The sequence below is a fragment of the Orcinus orca genome, chromosome 11 (assembly GCF_937001465.1).
Source record: "Orcinus orca chromosome 11, mOrcOrc1.1, whole genome shotgun sequence".
In the NCBI taxonomy this organism is placed as follows: domain Eukaryota; kingdom Metazoa; phylum Chordata; class Mammalia; order Artiodactyla; family Delphinidae; genus Orcinus; species Orcinus orca.
This window is the reverse complement of record NC_064569.1, coordinates 74,677,789-74,702,328: the sequence shown is the minus strand read 5'-3', so window position 1 is coordinate 74,702,328 and position 24,540 is coordinate 74,677,789. Positions and strand designations below refer to the sequence as shown.

Below are 24,540 nucleotides of genomic sequence, written 5' to 3'. Positions count from 1 at the left end.
GAGGCAGCAAAGGAGATTGGGCAGGAATTGTCAGGCAGGTAAGAGGAGGACAGAGTCAAGAAAGCTAAGTGGGGACAAAGGGTTTCTGAGGGATTGGTGGTCAGGTCTCATAAACTATAAAGAAAAGATGGATAGAAGAAAAGAAAAAAAAAGGTGGATAGAAAAACAGACAACTATAGAAAGCACAAATGGCCAACAAATATATAAACAAGTGTTTTACTTCACTGTTAATTCAAAAAACATAATGAGACACCATTTTCATTTCTCATGTTGGCAAAGATTTAGAAAAAATATATAGCATTGACTCAATTGGGCCGGATAGCACAATCTTGTAGGAGTGAAGGGGCAAATGTATACTAGATTTCCTACAGGGTGAATACCAGCTTTGCTTATTGCAACAAAAAGTCCAGATGCTACAGCCTTCCTCTCCATCTGGAAGTCATCCTTGACTCCTCCCTTTCTGCTCCCCTTCCACATATTCTATTCCATCAACAAGTCCTGTAGATTCTATTCCTAAATATGTTCTGAATCCATCCACTTTTCTAGATCTCCACTGTTACCCACTTTGTCCAAGCCACCATCATCTAGCTTTTGTCCTGGCAACTATTCTTGCTCCTGGCAATCCATCCATCCTCCACACAACCAGAGAGAGCGCTGTTTTATTAATGTAAATTATACGATGCCAATTTTTCTGTTTAAAACTCTGCAGTGTCTTTTAATTGAGCTTAGAAGAAATCCCAGACCAAGATTTTACATTATCTGGCTCCTGCCTACCTCTTCATACTCATATTTTTTTCCTGCTGACTACTGTCCTTGGTCTAACTTAAAAGCTAGCATTTATAACTAGCATTCTGAGGGTAGAGGAAGCTATGTTTCTCTTGCTACCTGCAGGTTGGTTCTCAGATTAACGTTATGGCACATTGCTCTGACCAGTTGTCACCAGATGGACCAAAGAGTCTTTTGTTTTGAATTCCAAAAGTTTTGAATTCTTTGATCAATTTCCTTTTGCTCATGCAGATGCCTCCTTGAGAGATTTCCTTACCCAAATGATTCTGCTTTCAGAGAAGCCACTCTTCTGTCAATTTCAAAATTTAGGACAAGGCCTAATTCTAGGTCTCTGCCTTGTGTTCATGGAACACCTCAAGCTAAATTTATATTTTCATGACTTTTCTTCCTTTTCTGGACTCTGTCTCGTCTCCAAATTGTTAGTGGTTTTCGCTGTTCTCATTTGAGTAGCCACATGATTATGGGAACCTACAAACTGGGAAGAGAACTAGTTATTAAGATGGGGCATGCAGAGTTCGGAACAACTTATTAACTGCTGGGTGTGGTCCCCATGAACCTGGCAAGCTCAGACTCATAGTGCTTCTCCCGAATTTACCCTGGGGAAGAGGCTTAGCTAGCAGTTCTTTACAGAGCCCAGGATTTGGTGCCAGGTGTTTTCCTTGTAAAACAGCTGAACGACTTTATTCAGTTGCAATCAGAGTCTTGGGTTGTCTCCCACAAGGAAAAACTGATGACCCACTTTATTTAGAACTGCAGGAAGCTTTCCTTGAGATCTAAAATTGTTTTTTGGGAGCAAGGAAAGTACCTGGTAATTGAGTTTGGGAGAATTTTTTTTTATTGTGGTAAAATACACATAACATAAAAATTTACCAGTTTGATCATTTTAAAGTGTACAATTCAGGGCTTTAAGTGCAGCCATGATATGTGAGACCATCACCACTATCTAGTTCCAGAACATTTTCATCCTGCTAAAAGAAACTCCACACTCATTAGGAGTCACTCCCCTTTTCCCCCTGGAAACCACACATCTACTTTCTGTCTCTGTGGATTTGCCTATTCTGGATATTTCAAATAAATGGAATATACAGTGTGTGGCCTTTTGTGTCTGGATTCTTTCACTTCGCGTGTTTTCAAGCTTCATATGCGTTGTAGCATGTATCAATGCTACATTCCTTTTTGTGGCTGAATAATATTCCACTGCATGGGTACACCACATTTTATGGACCCATTCTTCTTTCGATGGGTATTTAGGTTGTCTCCAGCTTTAGGCTGTTGTGAGTGGTGCTGCGCTGGTATTTGTGCTAAGCTTTTGTTTGCATATTTGTTTTCAATTCTTTGGAGTATCCCTAGGAGTGGTATTGCTGGATCATATGGTAATTCTATGTTTAACTTATTGAAGAAGCATGAAACCAACTTCCATAGTGGCTGAACAACCTTACAATCCCACCAGTAATGTATGAGGATGAGTTTTGGAGAATTTTAAGAGTGTTTTGGAGGGGGGGAGAGGGATAAATTAGGAGTTTGGGATTAAAATATACACACTACTATATATAAAACAGATAACCAACAAGGACCTACTGTATAGCACAGGGAAATATACTCAATATCTTGTAATAACCTATAATGGAAGAGAATGTAAAACAAGAATGAATATATACATATATATATATAACTGAATCACTTTGCTGTACACCTAAAACTAATACAACACTGTAAAACAACTGTATTTCAATAAAAATTTAAAAATGTAAAAAAAAGAGTGTTTTGTAAAGGTGTCTGTGCCTGTAAGTGAATCATTAAATGACATTTGGATGGTTGTGCAGAAAATTGCTTCATATTTTTTAAATGAGATGAATTTATCTCCTTCTAGATTAAATTCTCCCTCCTGCAGGGATGAGAATGGATCATGACGGCTAATTTTGAGTTGGGTTCCAGGAAATTCTGAAAGCTGTTGTCAGGGCACCTGCATGTAAGAAGGTTACATGTGTAGTGTTTTGAAATAGTCACAGCTTAGCGGTGTGGAAATATAACTTTACCTTTTCTATTACTGAACTCAGCTTTGGTGCCCCCATTTTTTCTGAGGTTGAAAACTTCCTAATCTTGCCACTGAAGAGTAATATGGTCTCTTCTGGTTTAAATAGTAACAAGTAATTAAAACTTGTTAATTCCACTCAGGATTTAAACTTATTAATTCAAAGGTCAAACCACCCACTAGAGTTGTTCTGGGCCTGGCTCTCCCCACTGCTTCCCTCCAGCCCAGGAAGGTACAAACATCATGACATTGGGGAGGTGTTGTTGGTCTACACATTCTTCTCAGGTCCTCACTACCTCTGCTTGGTCTTTTGACATGAACCTTGTCATTGCTATACCTGTCTGAACTGCACTAGCCAAGCCTTTGGGAATGTACCAGAATTTTCTGTTGATATCCACATCCTTACCCATGCCCTGTGGTAACAAGATGTGGACCCCTTGAACCTTTTTTTCTCAGACCCTAGGCCTCCTCCAGTCCTCTGGACCACTTAGCATTTGTATCACTCTCTCAGGCCTGTAGCCAGTAGAACTCATAGTATTTGTCCATCATGCCACGGTATTTGTCATAAAATGGACTCCTTGATCTGATGTAATGCTGTTTGGGAATCCCATTTGGGTGGCTTGAACTTTGTACGCCTGCAAATAATAGTCTGTTTAAGACCCTGTGGATAAGAAGTCAAACTCACACCTGGAATATATGTAGTCAAGTCAAAATGAATCTGTGTTCGTTCTAGGATAGAAAAGATCCAACTAAGGCAAATTCTAGTGCTAAGTGGATTGTTGGTGTCCTTGAGAGATGTTCCTGCTAGTGCTGCTGGAAGGTTGGACATTAGTAGGTAGAAACCCATGATTATGGGCCCACGTATAGCCTCTTTCTCTGCCACCATGGCTCTACATTTACAAACCCATTTTGCCAGCCCTGGGAAAGCAGATGACAGAGGCTGGTCAACATCAGCTGGCCAAGTCATTCTCTCTATCTGATTGTTTAGTGCTTCTTCCTTGGATGACACTCTATGATTGTGATAACACGTAATGCAAATGCAGAGATCTTCTCTCTTCAGGCCCCAAAGTCTATCCACATATGTCTATTCTAGGCCTTCTTTTCTCTGAACTTCTAATATGTTTTTCTTCCAGGCCTATGACTAACCAGCTAAGCTATTTGTTGAATCCATGCACATTTAATATTAGGACAGTTCTCTTTCCACATAAAGAAGATCAGATATGTTGCCTAAAGATCTGCCCACTGGGGAAGTTTTACCTCACAGACCTTACTTTTCAGACCATCACGGGATGGGGATGCAGTGTGGCCCAAGTCCATTTTCAGCTATTCTCATATACTGACCCACATTCAAGGTCATGAGATAGGCCATCCATGAACCAAGCTTGTCATTGGAAGAGGCACAAATGAGATCATGATTGGTGACACGGGTCCACCTCCTCGTGTCTCTGGCCATGTCTTGGCTTTGATCCCAATATTTTCCTTCCAGCTATGATCAATTTCTTCTGGGCCTGCTCAATTTGGTATGTTGGGCAGAACCCAGCTCCTAATAGGATATTTGACTCATGGTTGCTTTGTGCTTCATGGTTATGTACTTAGTCTTTACCAGGGCCAAGTAGCACACTTAAGCAGGTTTTGGAAAGGTGTATGCTGCAGATGGCATTTCCTTGTTTCAGAGTTCTAAAGGTGATTCTCCTATTTTGGCTTGCCTTAACCTCCGCTCTGCACCTTTCTTTAATTTTGATACATCTAATAACTTAGGGTCTGCTGAGTCAAATGGCCCAAATGGCAAGACCACTTGCATCACAGCCATTTCCTACACTGGCCCTCAGTCAAAGTTGGCACCTTTCATGCCACCTGGTTTATGGGTCAGAGGAGTATTTAGATACCAACAGTCTCCAAAAATAAGACATGAACTTGGTTGAGGTGGGTCTACGGAGTTGAGAGCAATTTCCAGTAAGATTGATAGCCATGGGTTGTCAGCTGGTAGCACTCTCAGCATCTGAGAGTACAACTCCTTCCATCCCAAAGGAATTCTGATAGCACAGAACAGAGTTCTCTCTGGCTCAAAGCAGTGAGGCTGACAGCTGACTTATCAACAGCCACAATGGAAGTCAGAGACAGTGGGTAATACCAGAAATGTGTGAAGAAAGTAATTCCCAAATTGCTATTCGATATTCATCCATTATACTTCATGAATGAAAGTGAAATTAAAACATTTTCAAGAAGAAAAAAGGGAATTTGCCTCCAGCAACCCTTCACTAAGGCAATTAATTCTTAAGGATGTATTTCAGGCAAAAGAAAAATGCTCTGAGATGAAGACAGGAAGAAATGAGAAACATGTGGGTAAATCTATGTGAACATTGGCTACATAAAATAACAATAATAATGCCTTGTGGGTTTTACTTAAAATTTGACACCTCCTAGAGAAGCCAAAGTAAAGAGTAGCATGAATATAAATTTGGACAAAAACATGCTTCAGGTACATATATTATTTCCTCTTTAAAAAAATTACAAGAACACAAAAACTACTAAATGGCATGAAAATAAACAGCTTTAAATATGGACGACTGCATAGAATTTCACATCCCCACATGTGGTTTTTGTGGTAGTTATTTAATAACAGATGCTAAAAAAATAATTAAAGACACAATGGTTAAATTGCATTTTTCTATTTTTGTTTTCCTTTTTTCCCCTTAAGAGAGAATTCTCAGAGGAGCTTCAAGATGGTGGAGGAGTAGGATGTGGAGATCACCTTCCTCCCCACAAATACATCAGAAATACATCTACATGTGGAACACTCCTACAGAACACCTACTGAACGCTGGCAGGAGACCTCAGACCTCCCAAAAGGTAAGAAACTCCCTACATACCTGGGTAGGGCAAAAGAAAAAAGAAAAAACAGAGACAAAAGGATAGGGACGGCACCTGCACCAGTGGGAGGGAGCCGTGAAGGAGGAAAGGTTTCCAAACAGTAGAAGCCCCTTTGTGGACAGAGATTGTGGGTGGCAGAGGGGGGAAGCTTCAGAGCCACAGAGGAGAGCGTAGCAACAGGGGTGCAGAGGGCAAAGCGGAGAGATTCCCGCACGGAGGATCAGTGCCGACCAGCACTCACCAGCCCGAGAGGCTTGTCTGTTCACCCGCCGGGGCGGGTGGGGGCTGGGAGCTGAGTCTCGCGCTTCAGTTGGATCCCAGGGAGAGGACGGGGGTTGGCTGCGTGAACACAGCCTGAAGGGAGCTAGTGCGCCACAGCTAGCCAGGAGGGAGTCCGGGAAAAAGTCTGGACCTGCCGAAGTGGCAAGAGACTTTTTCTCCCCTCTTTGTTTCCTGGTGTGCGAGGAGAGGGGATTAAGAGCGCTGCTTAAAGGAGCTCCAGAGAGGGGCGTGAGCCGCGGCTATCAGTGCGGACCCCAGAGACGGGCATGAGACGCTAAGGCCGCTACTGCCGCCACCAAGAAGCCTGTGTGCGAGCACAGGTCACTATCCACACCTCCCCTCCTGGGAGCCTGTGCAGCCTGCCACTGCCAGGGTCCCGTGATCCAGGGACAACTTCCCCGGGAGAACACACGGCGCGCCTCAGGCTGTTGCAACGTCATGCTGGCCTCTGCTGCAGCAGGCTTGCCCCGCATTCGTATCCCTCCCTCCCCCCTGGCCTGAGTGAGCCAGAGCCCCCGAATCAGCTACTCCTTTAACCCCGTCCTGTCTGAGCGAAGAACAGATGCCCTCAGACGACCTACACGCAGTGGCCGGTCCAAATCCAAAGCTGAACCGTGGGAGCTGTGCGAACAAAGAAGAGGAAGGGAAATCACTCCCAGCAGCCTCAGGAGCAGTGGATTAACTCTCCACAATCAAATTGCTGTACCCTGCATCTGTGGAATACCTGAATAGACAACGAATCATCCCAAATTGAGGAGGTGGAATTGGGAGCAATGATATATATATATTTTTTCCCCTTTTTCTTTTTGTTAGCGTGTATGTGTATGCTTCTGTGTGTGATTTTGTCTGTACAGCTTTGCTTTTACCATTTGTCCTAGGGTTCCATCTGTCCGTTTTGTTTAATTACTTAAAAAAATTTTTTTTCTTAATTATTTTTTATTTTAAAAACATTATTTTATTTTACTTTATTTTATTTTATTTTATCTTCTTTCTTTCCTTTTTCTCTTCTATTCTGAGCCATGAGAGGACAGGCTCTTGGTGCTCCAGCCAGGCATCAGGGCTATGCCACTGAGGTGGGAGAGTCAAGTTCAGGACACTGGTCCACAGGAGACCTCCCAGCTCCACGTAATATCAAACAGCGAAAATCTCTCAGAGATCTCCATCTAAACACCAAGACCCAGCTCCACTCAATGACCAGCAAGCTACAGTGCAGGAAACCCTATGCCAAACAACTAGCAAGACAGGAACACAACCCCATCCATTACCACAGAGGTTGCCTAAAATCATAATAAGGCCACAGACACCCCAAAACACACCAACAGATGTGGACCTGCCCACCAGAAAGACAATATCCAGCCTCATCCACCAGAACACAGGCACTAGTCCCCTCCACCAGGAAGCCTACATAACCCACTGAACCAACCTTAGCCACTGGGGACAGACACCAAAAACAATGGAAACTACGAATGTGCAGCCTGCGAAAAGGAGACCCCAAACACAGTACGTTAAGCAAAATGAGAAGACAGAGAAACACACGGCAGATGAAGGAGCAAGATAAAAACCCACCAGACCTAATAAATGAAGAGGAAATAGGCAGTCTACCAGAGAAGGAATTCAGAATAATGACAGTAAAGATTATCCAAAATCTCGGAAATAGAATGGAGAAAATACAAAAATTGTTTAACAAAGATCTAGAAAAACTAAAGAGCAACAAACACAGATGAACAACACAATAAATGAAATTAAAAATTAAAATGAAATTAAAGGATCAAAAGCAGAATAACTGAGGCAGAAGAATGGATAAGTGACCTGGAATATAAAATAGTGGAAATAACTACTGCAGAGTGGAATAAAGAACAAAGAATGAAAAGAATTGAGGACAGTCTCAGAGACCTCTGTGACAGCAGTAAACGCACCAACATGCAAATTATAGGGGTCTCAGAAGAAGAAGAGAAAAAGAAAGGGACTGAGAAAATATTTGAAGAGGTTATAGTTGAAAACTTCCCTAATATGGGAAAGGAAATAGTTAATCAAGTCCAGGAAGCACAGAGAGTCCCATACAGGATAAATCCAAGGAGAAACATGCCAAGACACATATTAATCAAACTATCAAAAATTAAATGCAAAGAACAAATATTAAAAGCACAAGGGAAAAACAACAAGTAACACATAAGGGAGTCCCCATAAGGTTAAGAGCTGATCTTTCAGCAGAAACTCTGCAAGCCAGAAGGGAGTAGCAGGACATATTTAAAGTGATGAAAGAGAAAAACCTACAACCAAGATTACTCTACCCAGCAAGGATCTCATTCAGATTGGACAGAGAAATTAAAAGCTTTACAGACAAGCAAAAGCTAAGACAATTCAGCACCACCAAACCAGGTTTACAACAAATGCTAAAGGAACTTCTCTAGGCAGGAAACAGAAGAGAAGGAAAAGACCTACGATAAGAAACCCACAACAATTAAGAAAATGGTAATAGGAACATACATATTGATAATTACCTTAAATGTAAATGGATTAAATGCTCCAACCAAAAGACATAGACTGGCTGAATGGATACAAAAACAAGACCCATATATATGCTCTCTACAAGAGACCCACTTCAGACCTAGGGACACATACAGACTGAAAGTGAGGGGATGGAAAAAGATATTCCATGCAAATGGAAATCAAAAGAAAGCTGGAGTAGCAATTCTCATATCAGACAAAATAGACTTTAAAACAGACTATTACAAGAGACAAAGAAGGACACTACATAATGATCAAGGGATCAATCCAAGAAGAAGATATAACAATTGTAAATATTTATGCACCCAACATAGGAGCACCTCAATACATAAGGCAAATGCTAACAGCCATAAAAGGGGAAATCAACAGTAACACAATCATAGTAGGGGACTTTAACACCCCACTTTCATCAATGGACAGATCATGCAAAATGAAAATAAATAAGGAAACACAAGCTTTAAATGATACATTAAACAAGATGGACTTAATTGACATTTATAGGATATTCCACCCAAAAAGAACAGAATACACATTCTTCTCAAGTGCTCATGGAACATTCTCCAGGATAGATCATATCTTGGGTCACAAATCAAGCCTTGGTAAATTTAAGAAAATTGAAAGCGTATCAAGTATCTTTTCCTACCACAATGCTATGAGACTAGATATTACTTACAGGAAAAAACCTGTAGGAAATATAAACACATGGAGGCTAAACAACACACTACTTAATAACCAAGAGATCACTGAAGAAATCAAAGAGGAAATCAAAAAATACCTAGACACAAATGACAATGAAAACACAACGACCGAAAACCTATGGGATGAAGCAAAAGCAGTTCTAAGAGGGAAGTTTATAGCTACACAAGCCTACCTTAAGAAACAAGAAACATCTCAAATAAGCAACATAACCTTACACCTACAGCAATTAGAGAAAGAAGAACAAAAAAACCCCAAAGTTAGCAGAAGGAAAGAAATCATAAAGATCAGATTGGAAATAAATGAAAAAGAAATGAAGGAAACGATAGCAAAGATCAATAAACTGAAAAGCTGGTTCTTTGAGAAGATAAACAAAATTGATAAACCATTAGCCAGACTCATCAAGAAAAAAAGGGAGAAGACTCAAATCAATAGAATTAGAAATAAAAAAGTAGAAGTAACAACTGACACTGCAGAAATACAAAGGATCATGAGAGACTACTACAAGCAACTCTATGCCAATAAAATGGACAACCTGGAAGAAATGGACAAATTCTTAGAAATGCACAACCTGCCAAGACTGAACCAGGAGGAAATACAAAATATGAACAGACCAATAACAAGCACTGAAATTGAAACTGTGATTAAAAATCTTCCAACAAACAAAAGCCCAGGACCAGATGGCTTCACAGGCAAACTCTGTCAAACATTTAGAGAAGAGCTAACACCTATCCTTCTCAAACTCTTCCAAAATATAGCACAGGTAGCAACACTCCCAAACTCATTCTACGAGGCCACCATTGCTCTGATACCAAAACCAGATAAAGATGTCACATAGAAAGAAAACTACAGGCCAATATCACTGATGAACATAGATGCAAAAATCCTCAACAAAATACTAGCAAACAGAATCCAACAGCACATTAAAAGGATCATACACTATGGTCAAGTGGGGTTTATCCCAGGAATGCAAGGATTCGTCAATATATGCAAATCAATCAACGTGATACACCGTATTAACAAATTGAAGGAGAAAAACCATATGATCATCTCAATAGATGCAGAGAAAGCTTTCGACAATATTCAACACCCATTTATGATAAAAACCCTGCAGAAAGTAGGCATAGAGGGAACTTTCCTCAAAATAATAAAGACCATATATGACAAACCCGCAGCCAACATCGTCCTCAGTGGTGAAAAGTTGGAACCATTTCCACTAAGATCAGGAACAAGACAAGGTTGCCCACTCTCACCACTATTATCCAACATAGTTTTGGAAGTTTTAGCCACAGCAATCAGAGAAGAAAAAGAAATAAAAGGAAACCAAATTGGAAAAGAAGAAGTAAAGCTGTCACTATTTGCAGGTGACATGATACTATACATAGAGAATACTAAAGAGGCTACCAGAAAACTACTAGAGCTAATCAATGCATTTGTTAGAGTAGCAGGATACAAAATTAATGCAGAGAAATCTCTTGCATTCTTATACACTAATGATGAAAAATCTGAAAGTGAAATTAAGGAAACACTCCCATTTACCATTGCAACTAAAAGAATAAAATATCTAGGAATAAACCTACCTAAGGAGACAAAAGACCTGTATGCAGAAAATTATAAGACACTGATGAAAGAAATTAAAGATGATACAAATAGATGGAGAGATATACCATGTTCTTGGATTGGAAGAATCAACATTGTGAAAATGACTGTAGTACCCAAAGCAATCCACAGATTCAATGCAATCCCTATCAAACTACCACTGGCATTTTTCACAGAACTAGAACAAAAAAATTCACAATTTGTATGGAAACACAAAAGACCCTGAATAGCCAAAGCAATCTTGAGAAAGGAAAACGGAGTTGGAGGAGTCAGGCTCCCTGACTTCAGACTATACTACAAAGCTACAGTAATCAAGACAGTGTGGTACTGGCACAAAAACAAAAATACTGTCTGTATCCATCTGTAATGGAACAGGATAGAAAGCCCAGTGATAAACCCATGCACATATGGTCACCTTATCTTTGATAAAGGAGGCAAGAATATACAGTGGAGAAAAGACAGCCTCTTCAATAAGTGGTGCTGTGAAAACTGGACAGCTACATGTAAAGCAATGAAATTAAAACACTCCCTAACACCATACCCAAACTCAAAATGGATTAAAGACCTAATTGTATGGCCAGACACCATCAAACTCTTAGAGGAAAATATAGGCAGAACACTATGACATAAATCACAGCAAGATCCTTTTTGACCCACCTCCTAGAGAAATGGAAATAAAAACAAAAATAAATAAATGGGACCTAATGAAACTTAAAAGCTTTTGCACAGCAAAGGAAACCATAAACAAGATGAAAAGACAACCCTCAGAATGCGGGAAAATATTTGCTAATGAAGCAACTGACAGATGATTAATCTCCAAAACATACAAGCAACTCATGCAGCTCAATATCAAAAAAACAAACAACCCAATCCAAAAATGGGCAGAAGACCTAAATAGACATTTCTCCAAAGAAGATATACAGATTGCCAACAAACACATGAAAGAATGCTCAAGATGATTAATCATTAGAGAAATGCAAATCAAAACTACAATGAGATATCATCTCACACTGTCAGAATGGCCATCCTCAAAAAATCTACAAACAGTAAATGCTGGAGAGGGTGTGGAGAAAATGGAACCCTCTTGCACTGTTGGTGGGAATGTAAATTGATACAGCCACTGTGGAGAACAGTATGGAGGTTCCTTAAAAAACTAAAAATAGAACTACCATCGACCCAGCAATCCCACTACTGGGCATATACCCTGAGAAAATGATAATTCAAAATGAGTCATGTACCAGAATGTTCTTTGCAGCTCTATTTACAATAGCCAGGACATGGAAGCAACCTAAGTGTCCATCAACAGATGAAGGGATAAAGAAGATGTGGCACATATAATATATACAATGGAATATTACTCAGCCATAAAAAGGAACGAAACTGAGTTATTTGTAGTGGGGTGGATGGACCTAGAGACTGTCATACAGAGTGAAGTAAGTCAGAAAGAAAAACAAATACCTTATGCTAACACATATATATGGAATCTAAAGAAACAAAAAAGAAAATGGTCTGAAGAACCTTGGGGCAAGATGGGGAAAAAGATGCAGACCTAAAAGATTTAATTAACTTATTAATATGACTTAATTAAGTGGCTATTTATGTGATAAAAAAAAAAGAAAAAAAAGATGCAGACCTACTAGAGAGTGGACTTGAGGATATGGGCAGGGGGAAGGGTAAGCTGGGACAAAGTGAGAGAGTGGCATGGACATATATACACTACCAAATGTAAAATAAATAGCTAGTGGGAAGCAGCCACATAGCACAGGGAGATCAGCTCGCTGCTTTGTGACCACCTAGTGGGGTGAGATAGGGAGGGTGGGAGGGAGGGAGATGCAAGAGAGAAGAGATATGGGGACATATGTATATGTATAACTGATTCACTTTGTTATAAAGCAGTAACTCATACACCATTGTAAAGCAATTATACTCTAATAAAGATGTTAAAAAAATAATTCTCAACCACTTGTCTAGTATGTATTGATTGAAACCATTTGTAAATTACACCATCTGTCAATGAAATGCAAACACCTCTGTAGTGAAACTAAGCAGCTGTTTAAATGCTCAAAGCTTTAATAGACAAAGAAATCCTCTTCCTTAACACTGGCTCTATTTATACTATTCCAAAACAACAACTCATTTAGGGAAAAATCCAGTATTTCCAGGTGTATAAACACAACCATTATTTATAAGGCGATTTATAAGAAGAAGGAGACTAACCACTTCCCAGTTGAGGAATTGCTAAGCACTAGAATTAGTAAAGTTAGGCTCCTCTGTGTGTGTGTGTGTGTGTGTGTGTGTGTGTGTGTGTGTGTGTGTGTGTGTGTGTGTTTATGTTGTGTGTATTTGGTGGATTCAGAATTATTTGTATTTGTGGGCTACACTTAAAATTCACAATAGCTCGGGCACCCTTTATTGCACAAAATCCACAAACAAGCTTGGAATAAATAAAAGTCTTACAAGCAGTAGACTTGTAAATTATAAATTATAATTTATAATTCTTAACAGCCTATTTATACCATACAGGAATTTGCAAACATTTTCCATTTAAACAAAGACATACCTTCGTCATATTTTCTTAGTATTTCCTTATTAACTAAGGAGGAAATTGAGTACCATGTAGCCTCTGGACTCTGACGGCCTGGGTTTGAATACCAGCTCCACAGATGACTGCCTATGTAGCACTGGGCAAGGTATTTCTCCTAGCTAAGCCTCGGTTTTCACACCTGTCAAATGGCAAAAATAATATATCTCACAGAGTAATTGTGAGGACTAAAAGAATTTAAAATTTGTAAAAGTGAATTTGTAAGAATTTAAAAATGTAAATCATTTGATGCAATGCTTGTCACACAGCACTTAATACAAGTTATATATTATTTTAAATCATGAAGCCTTTTGCTGGGTTTAATATTGATGATCCTCAATTAATTTTCACCTCTTGTCACTTTTGGCAATAAATGATTATTCACATAGAACTTCTTGAAATGAAAACTGCTGCCAATCACTGTCTCATTCAAATAACAACTAGGTAATTCAACAGTCAATTATTTTTAATTAGTTGTGACTATAATTTACAGTTAATGTATACCTGCAGGAAGCTTGGGAGGCTGAGCTGTTTAAAACCTGTCACTTCACAAAAGGTACAAACTTTTAGTTATATGATAAATAAGTACTAGGGATGTAACGCAGTACTAGGATGTAACGTACCATGATAAATATACTTAGCACTGCTGTATGTTATATCTGAAAGTTGTTAGAGAGTAAATCATGAGTTTTCATCACAAGGAAAACATTTTTCTATTTCTTTAATTTTGTATTGACACGAGATGATGGGTGTTCACTAAACTTATTGTGGTGATCATTTCATGATGTATGTAAGACAAATCATTATGCTTACATCTTGAATTTAACCAGTGCTGTGTATCAATTTCATCTCAATACAACTGGAAGATAGATAGATAGATGATAGATAGATCGATAGATCGATAGATAGGTAGATAGATAAAGCCAGCCACTTCATAGTAGCTATCAGTTGGGTCCTGACAGGAAACAGGTGACATATTCAAACTGAGTATGGAGAAGAGTTTAGTAAAGAACTATGTACAAAGTTGTGGGCAGGTTTAGGGGAAAAGAGTGATAATGAAGTGCCCTAGAGTTCATAAATATGGGAGAGCAGTTACCACTTCTAAGTCTGAAAGTGCAGGGGGAGGACGTGGCCTCAGGAACATAGTGTGGATAGCTGTTCAGAGAGGACCTCCCGACAGGGGCTGTCACCTTTGGTATTGAGATATAGCTAATGCTGCTCTGGGAAGGAGTTGGGAGTAAATACACCAGCCTCACTCTCTTTCTGCCCTTTTAACCCCCTCCCATTGCTTCCAACTGGCCAGACCTAACTTGAGAAGTCTGAGGTCAAGAGAGCCTGCTCATGAAGTCCATGCAGGTCAGTCTTGTACAGCCCAGAACCTTGAAGAGTAGATTTGGAAGAACAAACAGAAAGCAGCCAGTATCACCGTTACTGAAGTTGTCCCATAGCTGATGAGGGAACTGTTAAAATTGACTTTGAACACAAGCCCAGCCCTTGTGCTCAACTAGAAGGTGCAGAACTCTGGACTTACTAGACATGCATGCAAAGGGGTTCCATGAGGAAAATCCTGGCTTGCTTGCAGGCCGTTTTCATGTGGAGACACGGTAGACTTTTTACCAGGCAAAGGTACTACTAGGCTTTGTGAACTTCAATCCATTAAGTCCCCAGATAAGAAAAACAATTTGATCCAGCTAGGGATTTCGTGTCTAGGTGAGAAAAGCCAGACTGTAAACCCACAGTGAGTAATCAGTAAGTGCTCTGATGATCACAATTTGGGGTCACACAGTTTACTTGATTTCTGAGATGGGTTCTGTGGTAGGTACTGTATTTTGTGTCCTCCAGCCCCATAGAGTCTTGTGATGCCCTAAAGCCCCAGCCTTGGGAGAGACCCTGAGCCAGAACAACCCAGCTAAGATGCTCCTGGCTTCCTGACTCTCAGAAACTGTATGAGGTGATAAGGTTTGTTGTTATTCAGCAATGAACAACTCCTACAATAACATACAAAACTTTTTGTAAAGGTCAAAGGCATTCATTATAAACTGATCAAGGGGTGGTCTTAAAAGCAGAGTGAGCATGAAACCTAGGAGAAAGGAAGCAGATTGGCTGGGAAAAGTAGACTTAGCTGTAACGGACAACTAGAGTAAGGCAAAACCAACTAGATGTTCAAGTAACGTATAGCTACTAACAGAGAGACATAAAGACACAGTTTCTGAGCATTTACCCTGTATATTATTTACTCTTTGCAAAAATTCTGCGGTTCTGTGATACACATTGCTACCTTTATTTTACAGGGGAAGACACTCAGGGTCAAGAGTAGAAACACGTGCTTCAGAGTCACACAGACAAGAGATAATAGAGCTCGGATTAGAACCCAAGCCAGTCTGACCCCAAAGTTCACGTTCTCTCTGTGCTTCTTTGTGCAGGAGTAAAGAAAAGGAATATTGGACAAGGGAGGTCATATTGGGAGATAAAGTAAGATAACAAAACTGTCATGGGAAAATTCTTCAGTCTTTTGGAAGGAGTGGGGGAAACTGCCTGTGGTGAAAACAAAACTAAACCCCGCAAAAACATATGGCTGATTAAAAGGAGGAAGCTCACTAGAGAACAGAAGATATTTTGGGTGATAATAGAGCTTAGAGTGAAAGAAGCCCCATCTGTAGTCATCTCTTCAAGGCCAGATCTAAATATGCAGAATATGGGTGGCTCCTCCCCCGCCCCCAAGGGGTACACCAGGGAAAAGCACACCACCTAGAGTAACATGTAAACACACAAGCACAGCAGAGACAACACTCCCTGGCTGTGAGCAGATGGGGAGGAGAGCAGGTCTCGGGAAGTTCTCCAGCAGGAAAGTGAAAGAAGGTAAAGAACATTTTGCCAAGAACGTGGTGCCGTCATTTTCTATTTCTGAGTGTTTGTTGATACTGTCCAGCTGACATAAAAGCCACAGTGGGCACAAATTTAAATGGACATATTCTTGTTTTACTGGGGTTGGTGAAAGAGGATGCTGTGGGAAATAGATTTGGGGACCTTAACTCTGAGGGGAAATGGTTAAGCTACCTGATATTTTAAGTGGTTAAACAGGAAAGTCTGAGAGCTAATTCTACTAGAATAGTGGTGGGGTATTACACAGCAAGTGTTATGACTCCACTTTTCGACCCAAAGGCGAATCTGTTTTATACCCCAGTAGAAGTGGAACATCAGCCCTGACCCACTGAACAAAATGGCACATCAACTTCTGTGCCACCTCAGAGGAACAGAAAGCAGAGAGAGAAAATACGCAACAGTCGTCTTAGAGAGACACAGTGCACGCTGTAGCAAAGCCCAGCCACTCTTGCTGTGGTTTGTAAGCTCAGGCCCTCAGCAATTTTGCTTTATTTGTTTGGCCTTAGTGATACTATCTTCACCTGGGTTCCCATGAGAAAGTAGAGTCTGAGACTCACTTTTATGAAGGTAGTTTACTAGAGGATGTCATCTCAGGGGGTCATGAGTGAAGACTGGGAAGAGTGAAAAGGGGGAGGAGGGATTGTCAAAATAAGGATGCATCTTCGAGTAGGTCATAGGTGTGGGTGACAAAGGCTTGGTCCCGTTGTGACTCTCTGAGGATCATGTAGAATGCACCTCCGAATTGTCAGGAGGGTGGGGCAGAAGAGCAGGCCTTTACCCACTGTTTCCAATTCTGCATTGACCCAAGGGTTACCCCGTAGTATGCCGATCTTCCAGCTTTAGGCATGCATGGGTACCAGTCAGGGCTCCACGGGCATCTGATGTCAGGTGTCAGACAAGTCCAAGCACAGAAAGCAAGAGAACTGGGTACAGCTGGGGCAAGGTGGTGACAGGTTTTACCTTCCCAAAAGGTGACTGTGGCCACTGCGATGGAGTAAAAGATTTGAGGTGTAGCTCAAGAAATACTTAATATAAATATCTTAAAAATTTGCTTAAGATAAAAAAATTTGAAAACAGTGCAGAGGCTCTAATTCAAGAAAACACCACTCTGTGTAGGACATGGATGCAGGACACACAAAATTCTGAGCAGAAGATGAAATGAGACATTTTTAAATTGAACTATTCCTTTGATTATTGCCATAGCTTTACTAATTCCTCTGCAGGAGCAAAAGTGGAAATTACTCTGAATTTCCCATTACTTATTATTTGTCATTTGTTTCATGTAAGTGTATTTAAATAAATTGTTGAATTATTCTTATGTAGTTCTCATCCTGTTGAGTGGGTTCAGTAGTTTTCATCAAATATTTTTTGAGGGGTTCTTTTAAGTCTTGTGTCTCCCTCCGATACCCCAATGTATACACACACATGCAGAGATTTTTTTTTGTAGATAATTGGAAGGTTGAGCTCAGACCACCAGAGTCAAGATTTCAGTGCCTTGAGAGAGCAAACTCAGATAAGCATCATTCTTTTACAGACTGAGTTTTCAGTCTGTGTGTGCTTCAAGTTATAACAACTACTGTGACAGTTTCCTGCAAAAGGATTGCTGACCTGTGATTACATTAAATCATATCAGGTGACCTCCTCAATTCAGAACAAATGCCATTTGAGAGTAAGCTTAGGAAATCCCACTACCGGGCATATACCCAGAGAAAACCATAATTCAAAAAGACACAGGCACCCCAGTGTTCATTGCAGCACTATTTACAATAGCCAGGAAATGGAAGCAACCTAAATGCCCATCGACAGACGAATGGATAAAGAAGATGTAATATATATATGTAATTACATATGTATATATGTAATATATACATATATTATATGTATATAATATATGTATATTGTATATATGTAATACATATATACAATATTACTCAGATGTAAAAAGGAACAAAATTGGGTCATTTGTAGAGATGCGGTTGGACCTAGAGACTGTCATGCAGAGTGAAGTAAGTCAGAAAAACAAATATTGTATATTCATGCATATATGCGGAATCTAGAAAAATGGTATAAACGAACCAGTGTGCAAGGCAGAAACAGAGACACAGATGTAGAGAACAAACGTATGGACACAAAGTGGGGAAAGTGTGTGTGTGGGGGGGTGATGGTGGTGGGATGAATTGGGAGACTGGGATTGACATATATACACTAATATGTATAAAATAGATAAGTAATAAGAACCTGCTGTATAAAAAATAAATAAATAAACTAAAATTTTAAGAAAAGAGTAAGCTTAGGAGAAATCCCTTTTTTTCATACAGAAATTCTTAAAAAGCAAATCTTTCATTGTGCATCTTTTATTTGCCAGTTGCTTTATACATATATTACTCAAGTTTCCGATAAGAACACAAAGGAAATATTATCTCCATTCTTATGGAAGAGGCAATGGAGGCTAAATGAGCTGAGTTGCTGAAGTTCTCATGATCAGAAAGAGGCAGAGCCAGGATTTAAGTCCAGGCATGTCTGGCTCTGAAGCTCTGTTCTTTCCCCTACACCTAGGGCCTTGCCACATGCAGTGTGCTAGTCTTCTTGGAAACCAAGCATACCCAATCCACTGCACCTTACCTTCTTATGTAATAACCTGGAGGGTAGGGAGAGCCATCTGCTTCAAGAGCAACATATTTCAGTCCATAAGGCAAATAAGTTGGCAGAAAACAGAAGGATTGTGACATTGCCATTTGGCATTCCTGATTTACTCTGCATTTATAAAATAGAAATATGTAGTCCAGCATGTTGATTTCACAAGCCTATCATTATCATTCACTCTGAAATAAACATAGTCAGGGACATCATGTACAAAGTAAGGAATCCTTGTTTTGGGGGATAATGTCAGGCAGAAGTTTTCTTTTTTTTTAACTCTTACTTCCTAAAGCACTAGTTTACAAGTGACTTCCTGAAATATACTTCAATACTGAGGCCAGTGAAGGAGAAAAACAAGTAAGGCAGAAAGCTTGGGATTGAATTTAAGAACACAAACTCACAAGATTATTTAAGAGATAATACAAAGTAATGCTTTCAAAGCAAGGCTGGTCATCCAAATTCACCTGAAGAGCTTTAAATATATATAGAGAAAGCTGAACCCAGTTTCAGGCAGAGCTTCCAGGAATAAGGCCCAAGCACCTGTCTAGTAAAAATTTCCCATGGTTATTCTGATGATCAGTTTCAGTTTAGAGTTGCTGCTTAAGAATTTGGAAGCTAATATATGGGGAGCCTATTTGTGTATTTTAATTTGTATAAATAATCTTAAAAAATGAGCTCATAATTTTTCTTTAGTATGATTTCTAAATGCTCATAACAGTCTAGATATTTAGTACACTTTCTTTTCAATAGCCATTCGGAAATCCCTTCACTAATAACAAGTCAATTAGTAGAGAAAAAGTAAGAGATGTCAATCAGTTTATCCCAATATGATTATATTTTAGTAGGAAACAAAAGACCCTAAAGAAATAGAAAGTGTGGCCTCAGAATGAGCCCGACAGTTTTAATAAAAGAAAAAAAAAAGACAAATATAAGAGGAATTCCAGTTGATTCTCAGGTGCATTCCCAGTAGCCCCAAAGAATCTAAAAAACCTTCAGGAAGTTCCTGTTGATTATCTTAGCTTCCTGAAGCACTGGAACAGCAGAGCTCACCCAGAAGTTACTGTGAATTTTATATGGGGTATATGCCCATGCTTCTAGTAATAGCCTCTCTTTTAGAGAAGGAAACTCCAATCCACACTCAAATAAAAAACATACAGAGAAGATTATTCTGGGAGATGTAGTTCCCAGATTCTCCTCTGCTATACAGGTGCAGCAAGGAAGGAGTAGCAACAGAGAATCTAGCATAATCTTTAAATGTTTAGAATAAGAAAGGGTATGAAAATAAATAAGCTGAACATTTATATTGGTTGAATTCATTCATTCAAGTGAGTGAAACAAATCACTCTAGGTATTTCAACAGAAAGAATTTAATAGAGGGAATTTGTTAATCAAATGCTAGAGGACTGAAAAAAGGAAAATGAGAACAGAAGGGATCATTACAAAAAGCTGCTACCACCCTTAGGGGTGGAGAGGTCAAAAGAAGAGGCTGAGATTATTATAATCTAGAGCTTCATGAAAGGAGCCTACAAAGTTAGAACTCAGGATTCCAAGGGAGGGTGCCACCTAGCTGGATGCTGCTGGTATTTCAGGGGTTTGGAGGAGGGAGCAGGGGATGCCCTGAGCAGGGGATGCTGCGCAGCTGGTGCTGGTGTTTCAGAAGATTGGGAGAGTTCTTGTGTTGTTGTGACTCAGACACAAGGAGTCACACTCAGACACATGAGGAGTAGGCACTGTCTAGCTGGTGCACAAGGAGGCTGGTGGTGGGAACGCCTCAGTAAGCTGCAGCTGTGAGCTTTTATCCTTCTGCTGCCAGGATACAAGGCAAGTAGGGTGGACTGATAGGATAAATCAACAAGCATGAATAGACAAGTCCCTTCTCCTCTTCTCCTGCCATCCAGTCTCCCTGTTAGTTCCTCCTAGGGAGGGAAACAGTAGACTTTCTGACAAAGAGAACTGCCTGTTGTTTGCAGAACTGTCATCACAAAATAGAGTATAGAATTTGGAACCTAATACCTGGCACATTATTCAGTGGAAAAATTCAGAAAATAGCAACAGAATAAGCCAAAACAAAGTACAGGGTAGAAATAATAGAGGGAAGAGAAGAAATATATAAGATAGGACATGAATATTTTTTGGAGAGGACCAACAAAACTAAATTTTGATTCTTTGGGAAAACTAATACAAAAAAACTTTGGCGGGACTTCCCTGGTGGTGCAGTGGTTAAGAATCTGCCTGCCAATGCAGGGGACGTGGGTTCGAGCCCTGGTCCGGGAAGATCCCACATGCCGTGGAGCAGCTAAGCCTGTGCGCCACGACTACTGAGCCTGTGCTCTAGAGCCCGTGAGCCACAACTGCTGAGCCCACGTGCCACAACTAATGAAGCCCGTGCACCTAGAGCCCGTGTTGCGCAACAAGAGAAGCCACCACAACAAGAGTAGCCCCCACTCGCCGCAAGTAGAGAAACCCTGTGTGCAGCAGTGAAGTCCCAATGCAGCCAAAAATATATAAATAAATAAATAAATTTGTATAAAAAAATACTTTGGCAAGTATGAGTCAGAAAAAGGGGGAAAATATTAGAAATGAAAAACGTGTAGCTGAAGATGCAGCAAAGATAATAAATGTAATGAAAATGTGAACAACTTTATATCAATAAGTTTGGAAAACTTCAACAGGCACATCATGGAAAAATAAAATTATTAAAGTTGATGCTTAAAGATATAGGAACTTGAATGTTCCTAAAGGATCAATGAAATTGCACAGTAGTTAAAAATATTCTCACACACATAAATGATAAAAAACTCTAGGTTCAGATCCTTTAAAATAAATAGGTAGTTCTTGTTTAATTTTTGTGTCCGTAATTTCTTTAAAGATTTCATACATACCTGTTTTATATTTTACACCTAATAATTCCAGTATCTACAGTCCCTGAAGGGGGAGGCATCAATAACTATTGTTTATTGTTTCTGTTGATGGCCACTCTTTATAGCTTGCCTTCTTGTGTACTTGGTGTTCTGTGATTTTGTACTTACTTTGGTTTTAATATGTGTGACGTCCACGCACCTAAATGAAGGTACCTTTCTTCTGGAGAGGGTTTTGCTTCTATTTCTACTTCTATTTTTACAAGTAGCCAGGAGATACCCCTGACTTGGGACCATTTTAGCCTTAAGGTTTTAGGCTCAGATTTGGCCTCATCACTTGTGTGCTGGCCCTAGGCTCAATATCCCAATAGCCATGTGCTGTGAGATCCATGCTTCAGGCAAGCTGCCCCAGCCACCTCCCAGCTGTTCCAAGGTGAGCTGTCCTCTAATTCTGCCCTAGCTGACCTTTCTCGGGGGGGAGATTCACAAAGCTCTCCCTTCACTTTGAAAATCAACAATACCTGAAATAGCATGTCTTGGATAATGTTTAATTGTGAACAAAGGAGGAAAAGAAGGGGTTTAGGGATGTCGGGAAAGCTTCAAATCTTTGGGAAAGTTTTATTTCTCAAGCTGAATTGTGGGTTCAGGAGGCTTATTTTATTTAATTTATTAGTATTATTATTTAAGGACAATTATAAATGATATTCTTTTGTATGTATCATGTATTTTCTAAGAAGCTAAAAAGTAAAAAACCCTAATGGTGGTCTCACTAAAATCTCTCTGTGACATTGAGAGAGCACTAAGAAATCAGCAGCAACACTGTGTACATTACTGCACCGACTAAAGACAGTGCCCTCATCACAGACATAAGTGCTGTAGAAAACAGCATTGGCCCAAGCAGGAGACATGCCCGGGTTGAGCTGGGTAGAAAGGAGGAAAATGGTGAAGGACATATGGTAGCCTTGCAGGTTTGTTCATGGGGTCCATACGAGATGACTCCTGGGGACTTCAATACGAATGTGAGAGGAACTTGGGGTGATGTTCTCATAGATATAGTGGGAACAGATCAGAGAAATATTGTATATTGTGCGTCTACAAGCTACTGTGGCTCTGGGTTCATGGATTATGCAAATTACACATAAATATAGTCCTGATTCCCCTTCTGGCCTTGAGAGCATCCTTAAAATCTTTGTTTCTGACTAGTACCAACTCCAGTTGTCTGTTCTCTTGTGTTCCAATTCTATATACTTCTCTGTGGTTGCCCAGTAACGTACCATGGAGAAGCAATTTGCAAAATGGAGCCATGGTGCTTAGAAACATTAATTCCACTCTTATGGGGAACAATTTGCTCTCAGGGTGTGTTTTTTTTTCATCATAGGCTCAGGACCATTGAGATAGCAGCATAGCAAAGATATCTGTTAAATTCTTATCTATGGGTCAAGATATTAAAATGCCATGTAATTGGAGCTCCTGTTTAGAAATATTAATAACTATTGCATTGAAAACCAACTTAGTAATAAATGAGAAAACAGCAAGCCAGGAGGGTTTGTATAATTTCACTCAACTTTATGTTCTACCCAATTTACCAGGCAAAAAATAAATTATGTTTGAAAATCAGTCATGCAGTATTTCTGGCCACTTTTCATGAAAATGGATTATCTGTCACAGTTCTCTGAGGCTTTAGCCCCGTGTGACATGGTAACACAGGACAGAGCTGTGAGCCAGGCTTACGCAAGCATTAGCCAGCCAGTTATGATCTGAGGGGTTCCAAGGGCTGCCCACTGCAAATGTTAACTCTACCCATGGTCTTCTTGTTGTTTATAGAAGTTGAATTCACTCCCTAAATGTCTTCTGGAGTTGAAAGCTTTTCTGTCATTGTTGTTTGCTTATCAATAATTTGTTCTTTTTTGTTATCAGTGAGGGATATCCAGTTTACAAACCAGAAGAGAGTATTTTCTGATTGTCTCTCACTTGCTGGTCTTAACTGGCAGACAACCTAATTCTGAAAGACTTTGCTACATGGGAGAGTAGTAATAGTAGAAGTGGTTGTTGTTATTGTTGCTTGAATTGAAATATAACTTGCATGAAGTGAAGCAGTGTTCAGTGTTCAGCTCATTAAATTTTGACATGTGTATGTAGCCAAGTAACCACCACCTGGAGGCTCTTTCCTCTCCCTTTCCAGTCAATACACAGCTCTGTCTCCTCTCCCACGCATACCAAAAAGTAAACACTATTCTGACTTTTATCACCACAGCCTGGTTTTGCCTATTTTAGGACTTTTTATAAATAGAATCATTCAGTATGTACTCTTTGGTGTCTGGCTTTTTCAACTTCATATTATATGTGTAAGATTCATTTATGCTGTCGCATTTATCAGTGGCTTGCTGTTTTTCATTGCTGTATACTCTTTTATGAATATGCTACAATTTAACCATTCTACAGTTGGTAGACATTTGGGTTGTTTCTATTTTTTGATTATTTAAAATATGAACATTTAAAAAATATATGAACATTTTTGTACACGTAGCTTGGTGGATATATGCATATATTTCTCTTACATATATACACCAAGGAGTGGAATTGCTGGATCATAGGGTATACATAGTTTAGCTTTAGTAGAAAATGCCCAAACTGTTTTCTGGGAGGGTAGTTTTGATGGGAGATGTACTGGTGGTTCTCTGTTTGCCCCTCTAGATCGATTTTCTGCTTTTCTCTGTCATACTCTGTGCCCTGAATCATCCTAGTTTCCCGTTTCCTTATATTGGGTTGGCCAAAAAGTTGGTTCGGGGTCCATTCATAACATCTTA

The 24,540-nt window shown here is 39.8% G+C and overlaps 1 long non-coding RNA gene across 1 annotated transcript in view; it reads left to right on the top strand.

Annotated features, from left to right (window-relative positions):
- The window catches only part of LOC117201169 (uncharacterized), a 116,876-nt gene that overhangs the window by 54,084 nt on the left and 38,252 nt on the right, over positions 1-24,540 (top strand). Inside the window, exon 3 of the long non-coding RNA XR_007470315.1 lies at positions 5,517-5,668. This is a non-coding gene — a long non-coding RNA (uncharacterized LOC117201169). The remainder of the gene's footprint in view (positions 1-5,516; positions 5,669-24,540) is intronic.